The sequence below is a fragment of the Prosopis cineraria genome, unplaced genomic scaffold (genome assembly GCF_029017545.1).
Source record: "Prosopis cineraria cultivar Desert tree isolate PC_DT_omini unplaced genomic scaffold, ASM2901754v1 PC11, whole genome shotgun sequence".
In the NCBI taxonomy this organism is placed as follows: domain Eukaryota; kingdom Viridiplantae; phylum Streptophyta; class Magnoliopsida; order Fabales; family Fabaceae; genus Prosopis; species Prosopis cineraria.
The window spans coordinates 41793412-41800859 of record NW_026555342.1 but is presented as its reverse complement, the minus strand read 5'-3'; positions in this window follow the sequence as shown (position 1 = coordinate 41800859).

Below are 7448 nucleotides of genomic sequence, written 5' to 3'. Positions count from 1 at the left end.
AGCTCTCTCCTCTCCACACACCTATGTTCTCTTCATCTCCCATGCCTCTCTTCTCTTGCTCTATGTCTTCGTCTCCCATACCTCTTGTCTCTCCTCACGCTCTCCATTCTGTAAGTGCTTGCATTTTCTCTTTTCATTTTTTCTGAATCTCTTGCTCTCTGAAATGATTTAACTTGATTTTTGTATTTGATTGTTATATGAATTATTTATTCTTAATTAAGCTTTTAGTTTGTTAGATTAGATTATATTGATTATGTGTTATTGGTGTCACACACAAGGTGTTTGATGAAATGTTTCATAGAAAAAAATAATCTTTGACAAGAACCCACATAGAGTTTAAGTTTTGGGTCACTTAAAAATACATATTAGACTAACAATGTATGATTGGAAGAGATTTATATTTAATTTTTATTTTTATCCGAATTTATTATCTATTTTTTTATGTATTTTTTTTTGAACAATATTTAATTAGTTTGAGTGAAAATTTTTTATTCCTTGATTCTTTAATTGATGATTGAGTAGTATATGAAGTTTCATGATGATTGAAATTGTATATAAGTACTTTTAGCATACTCAAAATTGTTACTTATATGTAATTTATAGTTTTAAATAGCATATGATATTATTATTTTTGATAATGATAATAATGTGATTGAAATGAGGGTAAGATGCATATGAAAATTTTATTTTTATGCCATTATGCTGTCGAATTTTGGTTTAAAATTAATAATTTTGCATTTTAATTTAAGGGCCTGTTTGTCTAATTTTTTTTAAATTAAAAGGAATTTTTTTATACAAGAAAATTTTTTTATTTGTTTTAAATAGGGGTAGAAAATTTTAATGAAATCAGCTTTTATAAATTAATGATATATAATTTTTGCAATAGTTGGGCTTATATATTAATGTTAATATTGAAATATATATATATATATATATATATTACTTATTATTATAAGTAAAAAATGAATTTTTATTATTGTAACCAAGATAAAATAATTTCAAATTTTTTTAAAAATATTTACAAAATAAATCACTTTTTATAAAATCTCTAAAGTTTTTAAAAATTATTTTTTTAATGCTAAACACATGGGCCCTAATGTTGTTTGGATTATATATATATATATATATATTCAAATACAATGCATAAAAAATTATAAAAATAAATATTATAAATTATTTATAAATTATAAATAAAAGAATCCACTTGTTGGAAAGTTTTCACATATGATAAAATACTTAAAATTAATTTAATATAATTATAAGTATTATCTTAAATTTAATTATCTTAGAAAGGGATGATATATATGTGTGTGTGTGTGTGTGAAAGCATGTGGCTTATGATTGATTGCATTAATATTTTTAACTTATTTTCTAATTTAAAATGACCTATAAAATATATTGATTACTTGATATGCATATATGACCAAATGAGAACAAATGACACTCACAAAGTCATTTGATTTCCATATTTTCCCTTATTTTTGCAAATCATCAAATAAGAGAAACTAAAGAAATCCCATAACTTATAAAAATTGATTCTCATTTAATCATGTCAAGATGGAAGATGTGTTTTTTACTAATTTAATAATGGTTTATATTAATAAAGAGATTGCTAAAAAAATTACCACAGACATGATCGTTGATAATTTTATGCCATAAAGAAGAGCAAAGTTTAAAAAAAATGAAGATATATATTTATTTTGGTTTTATATTTTTAAAATTAAATATGAATATAGCTATATGTTGAAGTATTTACTAGGATCTTTTTGTTTTTTGATCAACTACTCCCTTATTATTGAAAGGTGGTGGATGATGATAAGAGGAGGTCCTCTCATTTGTAATTTTGCTAAACCTTGATTGGGATTGTTGCAACTTTGAATCCAAAAAAAAAAAAAAAAACTATCTGTCATTCTCTTTTCCTATAAATCAAGGATTATAAATTACAAAATTTAAATAAGTAATAAAAGTATTCTTTAACTTGAACATTCAAATTCAATTCTTGGTCAACGCTACTGGGTTGGATTGAGAAACAGATTCTAAATTATAACATATTATATTGTTACTTAAATCCAAACTTATCTAAAAAAAGAAATTAAATTTTAATTTATAAAATAGAATATTATTTTATATAGTAAATTTAAAATGACCTGTAAAATATATTGATTACTTGATATGCATATATGACTAAATGAGAACAAATGACACTCATAAAGTCATTTGATTTCCATATTTTCCCTTATTTTTGAAAATCATCAAATAATAGAAACTAAAGAAATCCCATAACTTATAAAAATTGATTCTCATTTAATCATATCAAGATGAAAGATGGGTTTCTCACTGATTTAATAATAGTTTATGTTGAGAAAGAGATTATTAAAAAAATTACTATAGACATGGTCGTTGATGATTTTTATGCCATGAAGAATCAACGAGCAATGTTTACAAAATGAAGATATATATTTATTTTGATTTTATATTTTTAAAATTAAATATGAATATAGCTAGATGTTAAAATATTTAAGTTATGTTAGATTTTTCTTTTCTTCAATTGTTGTAATCTCGACCCCCTTGTTTAAAAATCCTGGCTCCACTCCTTATAATGAACACTAAAATATCATGTAGGAATAAAACAATTTTTCCTTTTTTTATACAATAAAACATTTTGTGTAGGAATAAAACAAGTTATTCTATACGTTCTTAACATATACGTGCAAAAGATAATAAATTCTAAAGTAAAATAGGTTGTTTTTTTACAACATATAAGTAGCAAATTTTTGAAAAACATGTATTTTTTATTTTTTATTTTCATGGGTATAACAAGTTTATTGCTTATTTATATTCTTCCTCCTATTTTTTAAAGGGTATATACATAGATAGAAAATCCCTGATTCGAAATTGAAAGACAAAATTTAAAAACACTGGACTTACGTTGGATCCCACCAAAATTGTCCTAGTGGCCAATTCCACTTTTTTATTTTGCCCTTGGGGCGAAAATTTTAATTCAAAGTCTCAAACTGAGAGAGAAAATAATTGTTACCCCACATCACTCAAAATGAGACACCGTTTAACTGATGAGTACTCAACGCTCATCAAATTGCTAAGCATGGATAGATAACTCGTTAAGTTTTCTCTCTCTTGGTTTTCGTGCTTTGTGCTTTAGCTTTCATGGATGACCACGGTCACCGGAAGTCACCTCCAAACAAGCCTACAGATGACTCCCCACTGGATTCAAAAAAGAAAAAATTAGTTGATGAACCAAAAACCCCCATTGAAGACGCTCTACTCATGGATGAAACCATGGCTGGCACTAGCGAAAACAACAATGACCCAACCCCACCTAGAGAGGAAGACCTGAATAGAGGCGACACTAAGTGCAAGCAAGAATCAGCGCCCATCTCCTATAGGGACTCCCTTATGGGGTACAATGGTGTTCCAAATAGTGGCGAACTAGTAGAGGATGAAGACCTGATTCTTGATGATGGCGAACTCTCGTGGCCATTGCCGGAACCCTCTGAGGAAATCAAGCAATTGAAGCATCTTTATCTTAAAGTCCCCAATAACTCAAGAAGAGTTTAATGACTGGTGCAAACCTTGGAACCGAGCTCTAATCATCACTGTCTTAGGGAAAAGATTCAATGTCTATGATCTAAAGGATTATCTGAGTTTTCTCCGGGGAATAAAGTTTTGAACTCATCACACATTCCATAATATTGAGTGAACAGGAGAGAAGTGATGTCCCGCCCAACTGATTTCTTAAGGCTGGACGTGGATGGATCTGTCAACCAATTGGGTTTCGCTTCATGTGGTGACATTGTCAGAGACTCTAACGGCAACTGTATCATGGGCTTCCAGCAAAAACTTAGGTTTCGCCCTTCTACAACTGCTGAACTTCTAGCTGTGGGTTTGGAATTAAAATTATGTAAGCAATTCTAGCTGAACAAGATAAAATGTCATACAGAATCATTTGAAGCTGTCCAATTGCTCAAGATTGGCGGAGGCTTGGAACACCCATTGCACTTTGAGATCATTGACATTCAAAACTTGTTATACTCCAACTGAGACATGGAGATGATTCACTCCAGACGAGAAACCCTCCAAGTTGCTAATTTTCTAGCCAAAGATATTCATAACACTGCCGTTGATTTCAAAATCTTGTATGAACCCCCTTTTATATGCTGTGGCCTCTACTAGGCTAACAAACATCATGCTACTCTTTAGTTGGTAACTTCTTAGGCTTTCAACTGTCTTTCTCCAAGAAAAAAATAAATAAATAAATAAATAAATAAATAATTACTGAGCATGGAAACCAAAATTGGGGAGTACTACTTGTGAGCTCGTGGCCATCAACTTTAAATATGTAAGATTAATATAATTGCAAATTACATTCATTACTATAATATTAATGTTTATTCACTCCCTTAAGTTCATGGAGAGAGAATAGCAAGTCTGATTATTCCATTTCATCAATCTCTTATGAAAAGAAGGCAAAGAAAGGTAAAATACTATAGTTTTACAAATATATTTTAGTAGAGAAAACGAGACAGGGGTGCTTGCTGTGCCTTTTGTGCTGATAATCGAAAAAAAAAAAAAATAAATCTAACCTATATATTTAATTTTACACACACACCCCCCAAATATATATATATATATATATTTTAAGTTTTGCTCTTTAATTTTTTTATGGCATAAGAATAATCAATTACTATATTTATGATAAAATTTTTAAAAATTTTCTTTTCAATATAAACTATCATTAAATCGATAAATATTTAATCTTTTTTATAAGCGTTGAATAATTTAAGTGTATTCTTAAGATCTAAAATTTTATTCAATATTAAAAAACTCTATTAGTTTCTTATTAAATATATTATTTAACTCTTTCAATTGATATGTTTTTTATTCAATATATTTTAAAATTTTTGTTGCAGTACTTTATAAATTTTATTAGTAATAATTATTATAATTTTTTTCATTAGGTATAAAATAAAAGTAAAATTAAATAATATCAATTCTTTAAGAATAACTATAATATTATCTAATTAAAAATAAATAAATTTTATGATAATTATATTTTTAAGTTATTCCAACAATTAAACTATACATGTATAAAAGATTACTACATAATTGAAATAAAAATTTTATTTAGCATCTAAAGGCTCTTATAATGTATTAATTTATGGTTGAAAATATATAATTCTCATATTTTATTAAAAAAATATAAAAGTTATAGGGAGCGTGACCCTTGTTAGTCTCTCTCTATCTCCACTTGTGTGTGCTGTCCTCCCTGATGCGTCAATCATAGCCATCTATTTTATTTTCATTAAATCCTAGCCGTTCATGCTTGTTGATTTAAACCCATTGTCGTCCCCACTACGCTGGCAGAGAAGACGTTCGCCAGGAGCTTTGAGACTGTTGAAAGGGGCAAAAGGCCAAAAACTTTGAGGGATGCTTGGTAGTTATCAAAGAAATTAGAAATTTATCAAATTAAAGCAAGTTCTGTTATCTATTAGCAGGTTCTCTAAAATTCCCCAAAAAAAAAAAAAAATCTGACCTCCAGCGCAAGCGACAGGGTGATGATTTTTTGAATTTTCGACATCCTTATTGTTGTTTGCCTGATGAGATTCTTCTTTTCCTACAGCTAGAGATTTACCTTCCAAGTTCAGCAAATAGCTACACACGAAGAAAAAGGCCCTCGTTCTCTTCGAAGTCGGAAAACAATCGGCCATGGAAGCTTCGCCAAGATCATCGACAAGGAGAAAAATCCTCAAAGCAGCTGAGATTTGGGGAGGAAGATGGATTTGAAAAAAGAAAAAAAACACTTCGTGGCCGAAAGGACCTAGAAAGAAAGAACAATCCCGCGTGAGAACGGTGGACGAGGATGGATTTGGAATTAAAAGAGACCAACGGTTAGGATTAACTTTGTAAATAAGCGGTCAAGATTTGCTTCATCAAAACGGCGTCGTTTTTATTAATGAAATACTTTCTAGCCAAAGGATGAAGTAGACGGATAAGATTGGGCCCATCAGGAGAGCAGCAGACAAAGCGCAGCCGCCGCAGCGGACACCCCAGTCCCAGAGAAAACTTGTTGCTGATACGGCAATAGCTTAAAATCTCTGCCGTGCCATCCACTTTTGCCGCATGCTGGCCAAATAAAAATCAAGAAAGCGTGATCCACCTGTTCATCACTTACCTTTTCCAACAACAATTAATGGTTCAAGGCAAATGATGTCAATGAACATGCTTTAGACTTAACGTCAGATCTGACATATTAAATGATTAATTCAGGAGCATTTATATAAGTGAAATTGAAATTTTAATAGAGTTAATTAAACTCATTGTAAAAATAATTAAATATTTTTTAAAATATTATTTACTCTTTTTATTTTAAATTATAAAATATTTTTAAAAAAATTTAGTATTTAAAATATTAGATATTTTAAATAAAATAAGATTTTATTAGTAAATTTTTTTCAATATTACCCTTCTCATATATATTTTTTGTTTAATATTGTTTTATAAATCAAGTATTAAATGAAGGATATTTTAAAAATTTATATTTTTGTTTTGAAAAAAATTTTAAAATATATTTAATGTGCTTTATTAATATGTATGATTTTATCTAAAAATATTTTATAAATTGATATGGAGGACTTAGTATATAAAGTTAGTCTTAAACTTAATCTTCTTGAAAAAATCATTTAATCTTTCAAATAACAATTAGTATAATTTTTATTGGTATTAAAATTACTTTTTAATTAAATTTTACTAATAATGATATTTCATTATTTTCATCTAAACAAATCCAATTTCAACTTCTTCTTTCTTTTTTCTTTTTCCATTTCTTTGCTTTCACACCCACAATATACTTTTAATGAAACAAACTGGCTATGAAAAATGAGTGTAAATGATTCTAAAAGGGTAGAGCTGAGAATACGGGCGGGTCGGACCCTTAAGGGCCCGAGCCTTAAAGCCCGATTTTCTATTTTTAGTCTCATTTTTCAAACTCAATTTTTATGTAAAGGGCTTAGGGCCAAGTCTGCAAGCCCCTTTTTAAAAAATAAAAAAAATTAAAATAAAATCAAACATTATAAATTAACTAAAATATTTTAAAATTAAAAAAAATTAAAATCTCATAATTTTTTAGAAATTAAACAGCACACATTTAGAAATTTAGTAATAAAATTTAAATTTTGGTTAAAAATAGTTTTTTTATAAATATACAAACATAATAATTATAAAAAAAATAAAAAAATCAAAAATTTTATACTATATACTGATATTTATTAAATTATATTAATAATATAATGCATGTAGAATCAGGTGAGTAGGTCATTGGCTTCAAACATGTGTTTCACCAAAGAAAATAATAATAATAATATAATAGGACTTGAAGGGCCTCTCGGGCTCGGGTCTTTTTTTTCAGGATTTATCAGGGCCAAGTCCTCAAA